This window comes from Staurois parvus, unplaced genomic scaffold (genome assembly GCF_062004578.1).
Source record: "Staurois parvus isolate SC_StPar_1 unplaced genomic scaffold, SC_StPar_1.0 ptg000955l, whole genome shotgun sequence".
Lineage (NCBI taxonomy): Eukaryota > Metazoa > Chordata > Amphibia > Anura > Ranidae > Staurois > Staurois parvus.
The window spans coordinates 1,117,519-1,131,031 of NW_028318751.1; the positions used below are offsets into that span (position 1 = coordinate 1,117,519).

The following is a 13,513-nucleotide window of genomic DNA, read 5'->3' on the forward strand; positions in this document are numbered from 1 at the left end:
CCAGAGCTGTGTAAACCTCAGAATTAGATGGGACAGAAATATAAATCATTTGACAGGTAAAACAACTCCATATATGTATTTATTCTGTGTATTTAGTGGTTTGCCTCAAGCTGTTATCACGCCTTTCCCTTTAGCTTATACTTGGAGATTTACTTTACCACAAGAAGGGTTAATAAGAGAAAGGAAGAGAAAGATCAACTTTATTTTTAGAAGGTCAGAAGTTTCAGGCTAAATATAAATGCTGACAATCCCCTACTATAATACTATCAAAGAACAAAGCCTTGTATAGCTCTTTAAAACACTAAGAAGGCCAAAATACCCTACAACATAGCTAGAGTGTTCAAAAAGTGGGAGTCCAATGCTGTGATCAACACATTCCAAAGAAGTCAAGTTCTCCATTTCCACAAAAGGAAGGGGAGGGGGGCAGTAAATGGTGAATGGCTTTGTTTTTTAGTGGGTATGGGAACTAATATAACTCTTGGTCATAATCAGAAGGGCTGTACAAAAGGTAAGGATTATGTGTTGAGTGCGGTAAACCATAACAATAAACCAATTATCACCTTTAATCAAGTCAGGGAGGTCGGAACATGAAAGAAAACTCCAGATTCCCAGCTATGAATAACTTCACATTGTTTCTTAACTTACTCTGGATACTTCTGATCACACAAAATTTTCAGTTCTTGGGAATATTTGGTTAAAATGCAAAGTGAAAAATCTCCAGTTTACTATAAAAGCACACAATTATAACTAAAGTTTCAGATTTAAAAAGTTCTGCTTGATTATTTTAGGCCCATGAAGCTCCTATATGCAAACATGCAAAACCAAAAAGCATGCATTCATCTATGTAGCTAAAGGGATTGTGGAGATATTCATCTTTAAATATCACAACAGCGCAGCTCCTCTCCTTATGATAGAAAAAACACTTTATGTGCACTTAAAAGTCAAACTCTGGTCAAATTTCGAATGAAATATTGTGCAAATACAAGAAACATGTGTTTTAACTTAATTCTTGGTGTCATTTGTGTATTTCTTTCAGACCTGAGCAGGAACCAAGTATGAAACCAATTCTGTATTTTGCTTCTCGTCATGGGTTTCCTGTACAGACCCGTCACTGCTGCTCTCTCTCTTTGGGCAGGGTGAATGGTATTGTCCCCGCCCCCTCCTGTAGTTTTCTGCACACAGCCTCTAGTGGGTGGAGACTGCTGGGTCCCTCCCATAGCTCTGTTCTCTACATAGGCTATGTACAGCACAGTGATGATGTCACTAATACTTTTACAAGGCAATAGGTTTTCAAAGGTATTTGGTGCACATAACATGGTTATCTTTTCTGGTTATTGAGGAATATGGAAGTAAAGTCCACTTTAGAACTTGTACCTACAGGTAAGGAGATATTTACATAACATGAGCCGGTGACGTCACCGGCACATGTGCTCTGAAGGGATGATATATTGTGCCGGACTTTCAGAGCTCTGTGCCACAACTTAAGGCGGACGTCATTGCGACTCCGGCCATTCACATGGCCGTAACCCACAAACCTGGAAGGAAAACTGGGTGAAGATGACAGTGATGGGGATCCAAGACAGCGCTGCGCTAGAAGGCTTGGCTCGGAGCATACTAGCACATTATGATCTAAATCTGCCGGGGTCCAATGTGTTCTTTTTCTTGCGGTTTACTACCACTTTAAGTGCTTGTTGTCAACCAGCTCTTGGTCACTCTTTATGATCAGAAGATAGAGAGAAAACAGGTGGCGCACACACCTAGTGCATTATCCAAGGTTTATTGTAGGAATGAAATAATAAAAACATACTCACAGACGAAGCATGTATCTAAAAAGCATAGAAAAATGACAATGACCACAACAGCGGGCAAGGTGTTCTCATTGTCAGTGCGGTCAAATGGCTGACGCGTTTCGGGGACAAATCCCTTTCCTCAGAGCTGATGACCAACCTCTGATGCTGATGTGTGATGTATGGACAGAAAGAGCCTTGCTGTTGATGCCTCAGAAGAAGCAGGTAGGACTGGCCCCTGACAATGTGACCACTGTGACACATGATCGGGAGACTGTCTACTGACTGCTCAATTTTAAGAGACCCTTAACCACCTGCCTACCGGGCACTTTTACTCCCTTCCTGCCCAAGCCAATTTGAAGCTTTCAGCACTCTCACACTTTGAATGACAATTGCGCGGTCATGCAACACTGTACCCGTATGAAATATTTATCATTTTTCACACAAGTAGAGCTTTCTTTTTGTGGTATTTAATTGCTGCTGGGTGTTTTATTTTTTGCACTGTAGCAACAAATGAAAAAAAAGTTTTTGTTTCTATTAAAAAAATTTTGCAAACAAAGCAATTTTACTCCTTCACTGATGTGCATTGATAAGGCTGCACTGATAGGCAGCAGTGATGGGCACTGATAGGCTGCACTGATGAAGTGGCACTGGGGGGCATTGGTGAGGAGGCACTGATATGCAGCAATGATTGGCGACACTCACAGGCGGTGCTGCTGATTGGCGGCACTGCTGGGCATTGATGGGCGCAACTGCTGGGCGGCACTGATGGGTGGCACTGCTGGGCACTGATTATCAGTGCCTGATGATCAGTGCCGATCTGCTCTGTGACAGCTGCCGGTTATCGGCAGTACTTTCCTCACGCTGTGACAGAATGAGGAAAGTGCTGTCGATAACCGGTAACTGTGTTTACTCCGTGACACAGCTGATTGGACATGGATTGGATTGTACATTGGACACAGCTGATCACATGGTAAAAGGCTGCTGTGATTGGCCTTTTACCTCATCTTGTGATCAGCTGTGTCCATAGGACATAGCGATTATGGAGAGCATCGGGTTCGTGCTGCTGGGGCACGCAGGAGGGTGCATTCTGGGAGGACGTCATGTGAAGCCCTCCAAGGACTGGACAACCGCACTGTAGCCGTCATTCAGCTATAGCGCGGTTGTGAAGTGGTTGGACCAGCTTTTGGATAAAAGGGGCTAAGTAAGGCCGCTTTCACACGGGCAGACCAATTGGGTAGGCCAGTCTATTTTTGAGGTGGACCTGATCAGACCATCTGATTGGACCATCAGACCAGCCCTCTACGAGCGGCGGTGGGTGTCCGTTTACACCCACCTGCATCCAATCCGATCTGCTAAAAACAGACATATGGGGGATCTGTTCTCCATCCTTCTAGCAGATCAGATGACAGTCGAACGTAAATGGACAGGCGGTCCGTTTATATCCAACCACCCATAGAGGAAAGCAGGCCGTGTCCATATCATCAGCATGAGCGGTCACAGACCTGTCATCCGCCTTCTTCTATCATCAGCGGAACAGAGTCCACTGGAGTGAAAGGGGCCTAAAAGTAATTCCAGGTTTAAAGTGGAACTATGGGCAAAAAAATATAAATTACATGTAATGCAGCTTGTAATTTTTATTGTTCTGAGTCCCCCCATTGATCCTGCCAGTAGATCCATTATTTTTCCACTTTTGCTTTTATTTATAAGGTTTAAACTTCCACAGGAAGTAGAAAAATAAGGAGCGTTACTTTCAGCCATGTCACTAATTCTTCAGAAAATATTGATCACTTAAAAAAAAAAAAAAAAAAAAAAAAAAAAAAAAAGGATCCTTATCATGGTACACAATTATTTTCAGTCATGTGAAGCTTCAAATGTTGCAAAGCACTCAGCTGAAAATAACTGTCACTTTTTTTTTTTATAAAGCAGTGTTAAACTCAAAACAAGAAAAGTATATTGCAGCTTACCAATCATTAAATATGGTGGCTGCATTTGTTTTCTTGCTTTTCCCCCCTCTGTTTTCACCTGGTGATCTGGCCAGTAACACACCTCCTGCATTAGAGATCCCCCCATGCTGGATGAAGGCGTACAGGAGGCACCTTTTGGCTCCATGCACACGGGGCGTTTTAATAAAGCTGGTAACGTTAGCTGTGTAAAGTCAAAAAGTGTGTAAAGTTTTTCAGTGTTTTTTAGCAGTTTTGTATTAGCGTTTTGCCACGTTTTTTCGTGTTTGTGTTTTTTAGAGTTTTTTTAGTCAAGAAAAGGTCCAAAAATGCTGATTTACTGCAATTTACAGCGTTTTGCCGCGTTAGAGTGTTTTTACAGCTAAAAAACTCCTCTAGAAACCCACTGGTCCTGGGGTTTTTTTCCAGCCAAAAAAAGTTGATTACAGTCTATGTGTGCATGGACACACAGGATACCATGCTGGGGGGTTTACTGGCTGTAGAAAAAAACATCAAAAGTCAAAAACAGCTGCTGTAAAAACATCCAGTGTGCATGACTTAAAGGGTTAAATCAGGCAGGAAGAAGGTGTTATAATGCCTACTCACCACCTGTCGAATAACCTCTGAAAAGTGATCTGAATGCAGATCGCTCTTCAGAGGGCACCACAGGGTAGAGAAAGTCTGTAAGAACCCTTACATTATTGTCTCTATTGACGTTGACAGGTGTCACAGAGAACGATCACTAGGGAGTCCCAACAATGTGGGTCCCATAAATTGAAGCTACGCTCCTGTTAGGGGAGCATGGCTATTTTCTGAAAATATCCTGATATAGGAAGCCTGAAAGCATGTGCGTTGTCTGGGTCCTGTTATAATTGGACCACTGGCATCTAAATGTCTACAGGCACTTAGGACAGAAGCATTGACAGGGTGGTTTGCTGTAACTGCTCATAAAGTGCGAGCTTCAAGTTGTTAGTGTATCTAAATCTGCTAGTACAGCTAACAGTTTTGTTCCTTTTGAGATACAGGTTTTATATCAACAAAAGCTGATCATTGTAAGGACCCCTGCTAGTGTTAAAGGGTTTGTTTATCTCTGTAACTTATACATTCAGCTGGAGAGCTTGTTTTGAAAAACAACAGACTTACTGGCCGGATCAACAGATTAAAATAGCAGAAAGAAAGCCTAAAAAAGAAAATGAATGCGGCCATCACATGAAAGAATTGGTAAGCTGCAAATATTATTTGCCTTTGAGTTGAATACAGCTTTAAAGGATCATTCTCCTGCTGTGTTTGCTTTGTGAATTTGGCCTATGATCGCTATTTGTATAACAGAGTTCCCTGGGCTTTGGTGCCAGCACAGATTTATCCCCTTGTGCTCTGCTGATGGTCAACCACCAGGGAAGTCCCCGAGGACCAGGAACAATTTCTAGCTGGCTGCAGCTAGGAGAGGCGAAGGTTTAGGTGTGCCAGCAGCAAGCAGGAGGATGGAAATTTCTAGAAGTCTGAAGAATCTGTCTGGATTTCTACTGTAAGACTTTTACAATTTGTACTCTAAGCCTTTTTACAATTCATCTTTATAGGGGATTCATAATGAAAGTTAATCATCAGCAGGTATAGATGACTACTGAACAGGACTGGATCTAGCCTATCTGATCTGGGGGTGCAATAAAAAAAGGGGGCATAATGTCAACACTATGTGCGTGAGTCACTGACAGTCTGTCACACAGTGTCAGGACCTGGGAAACACTAGTATGTATTAGTTGTCATTAGATTATGGTGATTAAAGAAAAGCTGTGCTCTCTTATGTCAGATGTCCTGTCAGGAGTCCTCAGAGTCCTTCTCTACATCATGACTACTAATCAGAGTCCCCCTTTATATCAAGTGTCCCCATCAGTGTGCCCCAAACATCAGTGTCCCCATCAGAGTGCCCCTGTACATCAGGTGTCACCCTCAGAGTGCCCCCTTACATCAACGTCCCTAACAGAGCTCCTCCTTGAATCAACTGTCCTCATAAGAATGTCCGCTTACATATGATCGGTTATCCCTATCAAAGTGCCTCCTTACATCAGGTGTCCCCATCAGAGTGCCCCTTACATCAGGTGTCCCCATCAGAGTGCCGCCTTACATCAATGTCCCTAACAGGACCCCTCCTGGAATAAATTGTCCTCATAAGAATGTCCCCTTACATATGATCAGTTATCCCTATCAAAGTGCCTCCTTACATCAGGTGTCCCCATCAGAGTGCCCCTATACATCAGGTGTCCCCATCAGAGTGCCCCTATACATCAGGTGTCCCCATCAGAGTGCCCCTTACATCAGGTGTCCCCATCAGAGTGCCACTTACATCAGGTGTCCCCATCAGAGTGCCCCTTACATCACGTGTCCCCATGAGAGTGCCCCCTTACATCAGCTGTCCCCATGAGAGTGCCCCATTACATCAATGTCCCTAACAGAGCTCCTCCTTGAATCAACTGTCCTCATAAGAATGTCCCCTTACATGTGATCGGTTAACCCTATCAAAGTATCTCCTTACATCAGTGTTCCCATCAGAGTGCCCCTTACATCAGGTGTCACCCCCAGAGTGCCCACTTACATCAATGTCCCCAGCAGAACCACTCCTGGAATCAACTGACCTCATAAGAATGTCCCCTTACATATGATCAGTTATCCCTATCAAAGTGCCTCTTTACATCAGTTATCCCCATCAAAGTGCCTCTTTACATCAGTTATCCCCATCAGAGTGACCCTTACATCAGGTGCCCCCATCAGAGTACCCCTTACATCAGGTGTCCCCATCAGAGTGCCCCTTACATCACGTATCCCCATCAGAGTGCCTCCTTACATCAGCTGTCCCCATGAGAGTGCCCCCTTACATCAATGTCCCTAACAGAGCTCCTCCTTGAATCAACTGTCCTCATAAGAATGTCCCCTTACATATGATCGGTTAACCCTATCAAAGTATCTCCTTACATCAGTGTTCCCATCAGAGTGCCCCTTACATCAGCTGTCCCCATGAGAGTGCCCCCTTACATCAATGTCCCTAACAGGACCCCTCCTGGAATCAATTGTCCTCATAAGAATATCCCCTTACATATGATCAGTTATCCCTATCAAAGTGCCTCCTTACATCAGATATCCCCATCAGAGTTCCCCTTACATCAGGTGTCCCCATCAGAGTGCCCCTTACATCAGGTATCCCCATCAGAGTGCCCCTTACATCAGGTGTCCCCATCAGAGTGCCCCTTACATCACGTATCCCCATCAAAGTGCCCCCTTACATCAGCTGTGCCCCCTTACATCAATGTCCCTAACAGGACCCCTCCTGGAATCAATTGTCCTCATAAGAATGTCCCCTTACGTACATCAGGTGTCCCTATCAGAGTGCCCCTTACATCAGCTGTTACCATGACAGTGCCCCCTTACATCAATGTCCCTAACAGGGCCCCTCCTTGAATCAACTGTCCTCATAAGAATGTCCCCTTACATATGATCAGTTATCCCTATCAAAGTGCCTCCTTACATCAGTTATCCCCATCAGAGTGCCCCCTTACATCAGCTGTCCCCATGAGAGTGCCCCCTTACATCAGGTGCCCCTGTACATGGATTGCTCCCATCAGAGTGCCCCTTTACATCAACCTTCTGCATCAAACTGGCTCATGGATCAGTGGTTGCGCTCTCAGAGAACTGGGGGGCAGCGGCACAAGCAAAATCTGGGGGGGGGCAGCGGCACAAGCAAAATCTGGGGGGGGGCACAGCCCTCCCCAGCACCCCCCTAGATCCAGCCCTGCTATTGAAGCTATTCTGTGTTCACTAAAAATTTATATTTCAATACAGCTAGTATAGTTACCTTAACATGTTTAGATATTAGCTTCCTGTAATCCCTGTATAGCAAACTTAGAACAGAGAGAGAGGGTCAGCACAGACAGCCAATCAGGTTCTGCACCTGCCTTTTCAAGAGAAGGGAGCGGCATGAGTGGTGCTATGACCCAATCAGTGTTCTTTTCCATCACAGTCCGCAAGCTGGGGGTCCTGTTGTAGTGTTGTGGCTGCAATGGATCTGGCTATGTTATGTGGCAGGCGTGTCTGCATTACAAGGCTGGCTGTGGAGATTTACAAATCCTTTGGTACAGCAGTTCACTTACACATGCATCAGCTGTGCATTTGTCTGTTCATTTTTAACAAATTCAAGTCCGGACACTTTTACCCCCTTCCTGCCCAGGCCAATTTTCAGCGCTATCACACTTTGAATGACAATTGCGCGGTCATGCAACACTGTACCCATATTCATTTTTTTGAGACAGATAGCACTTTATTTTGGTGGTATTTATTCACCACTGGGATTTTTATTTTTTTTGCTATGTAATTGAAAAAGTCCAAACATTTTGAAAAAAAAAGTTTTTCTTATAACATTTTGCATAAATCTTGGCCAAAATGTATTCATCTATCTTTTTAGTAAAAAAAACCAAAAACAAATTAGTTTAAAACCAAAAATTATAATTTTTCAAAAATATTTACATTTTTGTTTTATTTTTTTATTATTTATGGGGTTTTGTTTCGTTTTTTTAACATACTGTCACCCTAGCAGTGCAGTGTCACTACTATGGTGACACTGTACTACTTGTGGGGAGTGATGAATATTTTTTTTTTCTTTTTTTTACACCCATAAAGGCTGCAAAAGAAATAATTTCTCCTTCTCTCTGGCTGCATTCTTGCAGCCATTGAGAAATACTGTGAGAGCTGTGATTGGTCACAGCTTGTCACATGGTACAAGGCTGTTGTGAATAGCCTTGTACCATGTGACCTCTGTGATCATTCACAGATTTCACAAGTAGTAAGCAATGATGTCAGGAAGTAACATCTTGTTTACTACTAGTCATGTGATCACTGATTGGCCAATCAGTGATCACATGAATCGGGACCTCACACAGAGGTTCGTTTAGAAACGTCAACCCGCTTCGGTAGTGCTTCCGTCCTGCTGTTTATAGACATGGGTCAGATGGGAAGTGGTTAAATAAATAACCTGCTTGTCCCAATTCCCAAATTTTTTGGTTTTAAAAAATATTCAAGTATTACATTTTTAACTCAAAAAAGTCCCTTTTATTACGCTCAGCCTAATCCAAATCTTCAAATTCCTTTTTGTTTTTTGCTGCTGTGACCTGACTTCCTGTTAGAGGGTGGCTACGTTCATTCTCTATAGTCCCACTGTATGTAGGGAGACAGCCACCCTCTCAGTGCACATTGCCACAACTAACGTGCTCTGGTTTTCAAAACAAGGGAAGTAATAGGAAAAGGAGAGGTTCAGGAGCTCACAGAGGACGTTACAAGGAGGCAGAAAAATGCAGGAAGAAACTATTTCATCAAAAAAACAAAGATTACAGAGCCATTAAGCATACCTCCCAACTTTTTGAGATGGGAAAGAAGGACACCTATTAGCAAATGTATGCAGGTATAGAACACACCCCCTGCCACACCCCCTTAAAGGAGAATTATAGAAAAATAGATTAGTTCAATCCACAAGTGCTTTTTTTTTTTTTACAACTACTATTCCTTTATACTGGCTTTTGAAGTTTACAAATGCAACCATTTAGAAACTGGATGAAAGGTTTAGCACTGGGGAACACTTTTTGAAAGATATGTAGTGCATTTTATATACAACTATATAGATCAGACTCAAATGTGGGACAAATGAGGAGGAAAGAGAGACAGAGGGACTTTGTTCCAAATCAGGGACAGTCTCTCGAAATCAGGGATAGTCCCTCGAAATCAGGTACAGTTTGGAGGTATGTATTAAGTAATGGATTTGCATGTATTATTTTTGGAGAATAAAGATATCATTTAGTGTCACTTTATAGTGGTTGTAAACCTGAAATATGAACAAAGCATATCCCTCTATAGTGTGTACTTGTCTCAATCCAGAGCACTAAGCGTCATTTCTGGCTGCTGCCTCTTTGCTCTGCTATCAGCATGAATCACATCTAACAAGTTTCCCCACAAGAGCAAAAAAGTGACGGGGGGGGGGGGGGGGGGAGATCTCCAGCACACAGCCTGTGATTGACAGCCTCAGCTATGTCCCTGTGTGCTGTGCAAAGGGGGTGCATCTCTTTCTTTCCATCAGCTCTCAGATTTCTTCTCACTGAGCTCCACAGTATGCAATTTCAGCTCTCTGCCCCTTTTTTTCTGAACTCTCAGAGAAGCTTTATAAAATGCTGCACATTGAACAGATGTAGAGAAAATAATACTGCCGACAGACAAGTACAACTTATGTAGAAGGATTAGTTTCATGTCTGTTTATCACCAGAGGCCAGTCACTGGGTATTCTGAAATCAGACCATAAGGGTTCTACAGGGAAAAACCATACTTGTGTAATCAGGAAGGAATTTTTTCCCCTGCAGGAGCAAATTGGATCATGCTTTGCTGGTTTTTTGCCTTCCTCTGGATCAACTGTGGGTATAGGATAACTTTTTTTTTATGGTTGAGCTGGATTGACTTTTGTCTTTTTTCAGCCAGACTAACTATAACTATGTAACTAGTATGGCTGCTCTGCCATACCATATTTTACCAGCAGGCGGTGCTGCAAGGAAGATCTGTAATTGCTGCTTATAGTCAGAGTGAAACCTTGAAGTTTCGGAGGGTCCCCACCACGCTACTCCTTGCAGGGGGTCACCAGCAAATAGGGGATTTTCTTTATAATTGGAAATCCTCTTAATGTGGCCTAAAAAAAAGGTCCTTGTGACTCCGCAGATAAGGAGCCATTTACCAGTGAGATCTTTAGATGCCCGCTGAATTCAGGAGGGGATTTTAAGCAGCTGGACTCACTAGACGGCTAATTGTAAAAATAAACTGTATTGTTATGTTAGAGTGAAGCCGCATGACAATATGTGAGGCCCGAAGACAGGAAGGATTGATTCTAACCAGGAATCAATGTTATTACCGCAGTAAGCGCCTCCATTTAATTATTTGCGCACTCTAGCGATGATTGCTGATTTAATCTCACATCTAAGCCTTTTAACAGAAAAGCAGGAGAAGTCGCAGAAAATACGAGGCGAAGGAAAACCTCTCGCCATTTAACTTCGCTGACACTAAAAACAGGTGCTGGTAAAGGAATGTAACACGCTAGAAAAATAAGTGGGGCAGTGGTTCCTTTTTCCTGCCACCCTGACCTAAAAAAGAACCGAGGAAGAGGGAGCGACGTTCGATACAATAAATTGGTTTCTAAAGTTTGAAGGAATTTAAAGAACTGCGCTTTTTATATCAAGACGGTACGGAGATAAATATCGGGACGGCCGTTACTGACCTCTTTCTATTGCCTGGCTGTGTCTGAATTCAGTGCTTTCTGAGTCGCTAGCCTAGAGCAAGCATGCTACTTAGACAGTATTGAAGCCTTTGGATCAGTATGACAGCCAGGCAACCTGCAATTGCATAATTAAAGGCCAGCAAAGGCATGTTCCCTATTCTTTCACTTCAGGTTCAGCCAGAGAATTTTTCCAGTGGGTGTTCCGGCACCTCTAGCATTGAATGTAATGACATGGGGTGCTGGAGGGTCTATTGATGATGGCTCCTGGAAAAGGTATCTAACATGCTATAAAAATAACTGGGGCAGTGATTTCTTTTTCCTGCCACAATGACCTAAAAAAGAACTGAGGAAGATGGAGCAACATTTTTTAAAGAAAGGCAAGGAAAGGCATTCAGATTTAGCCAGCGCATTTTTTGGTGGGTGTTCCGGCACCTCTAGAAATTAATGTAATGACCTGGGGTGCTGAAGAGTCTATTGATGATGGCTGCTGGAAAATAAATCTGATGCGCTAGAAAAATAAGAGTGTGAGTGGTTCCATTTTCCTCCCACCCTGACCTAAAAAAGAACCGAGGAAGAGGGAGCGACGTTCGATACAACAAATTGGTTTCTAAAGTTTGAAGGAATTTAAAGAACTGCGCTTTTTATATCAAGACGGTACGGAGATAAATATTGGGACAGCCGTTACCGGCCTCTTTCTATTGCCTGGCTGTGTCTGAATTCAATGTTTTCTGAGTCGCTTGCCTTGAGCAAGCATGCTACTTACAAAGTTTTCAAGCCTTTGGACCAGTATGACAGTAAGGCAACTGATATTGCATAATTAAAGCAAATGCATGTTCCATATTCTTTCACTTCAAGTTTAACCAGAGAATTTTTCAAGTGGGTGTTCCAGCACCTCTAGCATTGAATGTAATGACATGGGGTGCGTAATGACATGAGGTGCTGGAGGGTCTATTGATGATGGCTGCTGGAAAAGGAATCTTACGCGCTAGAAAAATAAGTGGGGCAGTGGTTCCTTTTTCCTGCCACCCTGACCTAAAAAAGAACCGAGGAAGAGGGAGCGACGTTCGATACAATAAATTGGTTTCTAAAGTTTGAAGGAATTGAAAGAACTGCACTTTTTATAACAAGACGGTACGGAGATAAATATTGGGACGGCCGTTGTCAGCCTTTTTCTATTGCCTGGCTGCATCAGGATTCAATGTTTTCTGAGTCGCTGGCCTAGAGCAAGCATGCTACTTAGAAAGTATTGATGCCTTTGGATCAGGATGACAGCCAGGCAATCTGTAATTGCATAAAGAAAGGCCAGCAAAGGCATGGTCCATAATCTTTCACTTCAGGTTTAGCCAGAGCATTTTTCCAGTGGGTGTTCCAGGACTTCTAGCATTGACTGTAATGACATGGGGTGCTGGAAGGTCTATTGATGTGGGCTGCTGGGGGACTTATTGTCACTGGGGGTACATGTTGTTCAGAGAGGGGTCTATTGTTGCTAAAGTGGGAGTTGCTTTGAGGCCAGTTGTTGCTGGGAGGGATTTACTGTCGAGGGAGAGATCTATTGACTGCTGGGGGATATATTGTTGCTAGTGGGGTCTATTGTTCATGGGTGGATCTATTGTTGCTATCTGAGCATTTTTTGTCAGAGTCTAATCTTGCTGGGGAGAGCTTTTGTCGTTGGGGGTCTATTGTTGCTGGCTGAAGGGGATCTAGTTCACTGCACTGCTTTTCTTCTTATTAATAACAAGTTCCATACAATTACTTAGCATCACAAAAGTATACATGGTTCTGTTTTACCTGAAAGGGACGGTACTGGGAAATGGCTAGGGGGTGGAACCAAGGGACGGTGTTGAAGGTGGGTAGGGTGCACAGACAAGGAGTGAGGAGTACCTGCACCTATTTTCTGAAAAAAAAAGCGTGGGGTTTAGCCAAATCCTGCTGCAATTTTAGAGAAATAAAAATCCTCTCCGGGTGCATGTACCGTTTTGTATTGCACATGACTCTAATATACACCGATATATAGAATAAATAAAAAAAATCTATAGGAAGCATGAGATGCTACTCTTCCTCTTCTGTATGCCATAGCTGGCAGACGTGATAGGGGCAACAAATAAAAAGCATGACAAGTTTTGTTTCTTTACCAACATGAACGGGTGTCCTCATCCTCTTTAAGAATTAGACTGTGCTGTGCATAGAGCAGGTATATGATAATCAGCCACTAGATGGTGCTATGTATAGAGCAGGTATATCATAATCAGCCACTAGATGGTGCTGTGCATACAGCAGGTATATCATAATCAGCCACTAGATGGTGCTGTGCATACAGCAGGTATATCATAATCAGCCACTAGATGGTGCTGTGCATACAGCAGGTATATCATAATCAGCCACTAGATGGTGCTGTGCATACAGCAGGTATATCATAATCAGCCACTAGATGGTGCTGGGCATACAGCAGGTATATCATAATCAGCCACTAGATGGTGCTGTGCATACAGCAG

The 13,513-nt window shown here is 43.1% G+C and overlaps 1 protein-coding gene across 5 annotated transcripts in view; it reads right to left on the bottom strand.

Annotated features, from left to right (window-relative positions):
* The window catches only part of CADM3 (cell adhesion molecule 3), a 649,892-nt gene that overhangs the window by 252,755 nt on the left and 383,624 nt on the right, over positions 1 to 13,513 (bottom strand). The window lies entirely within an intron of this gene.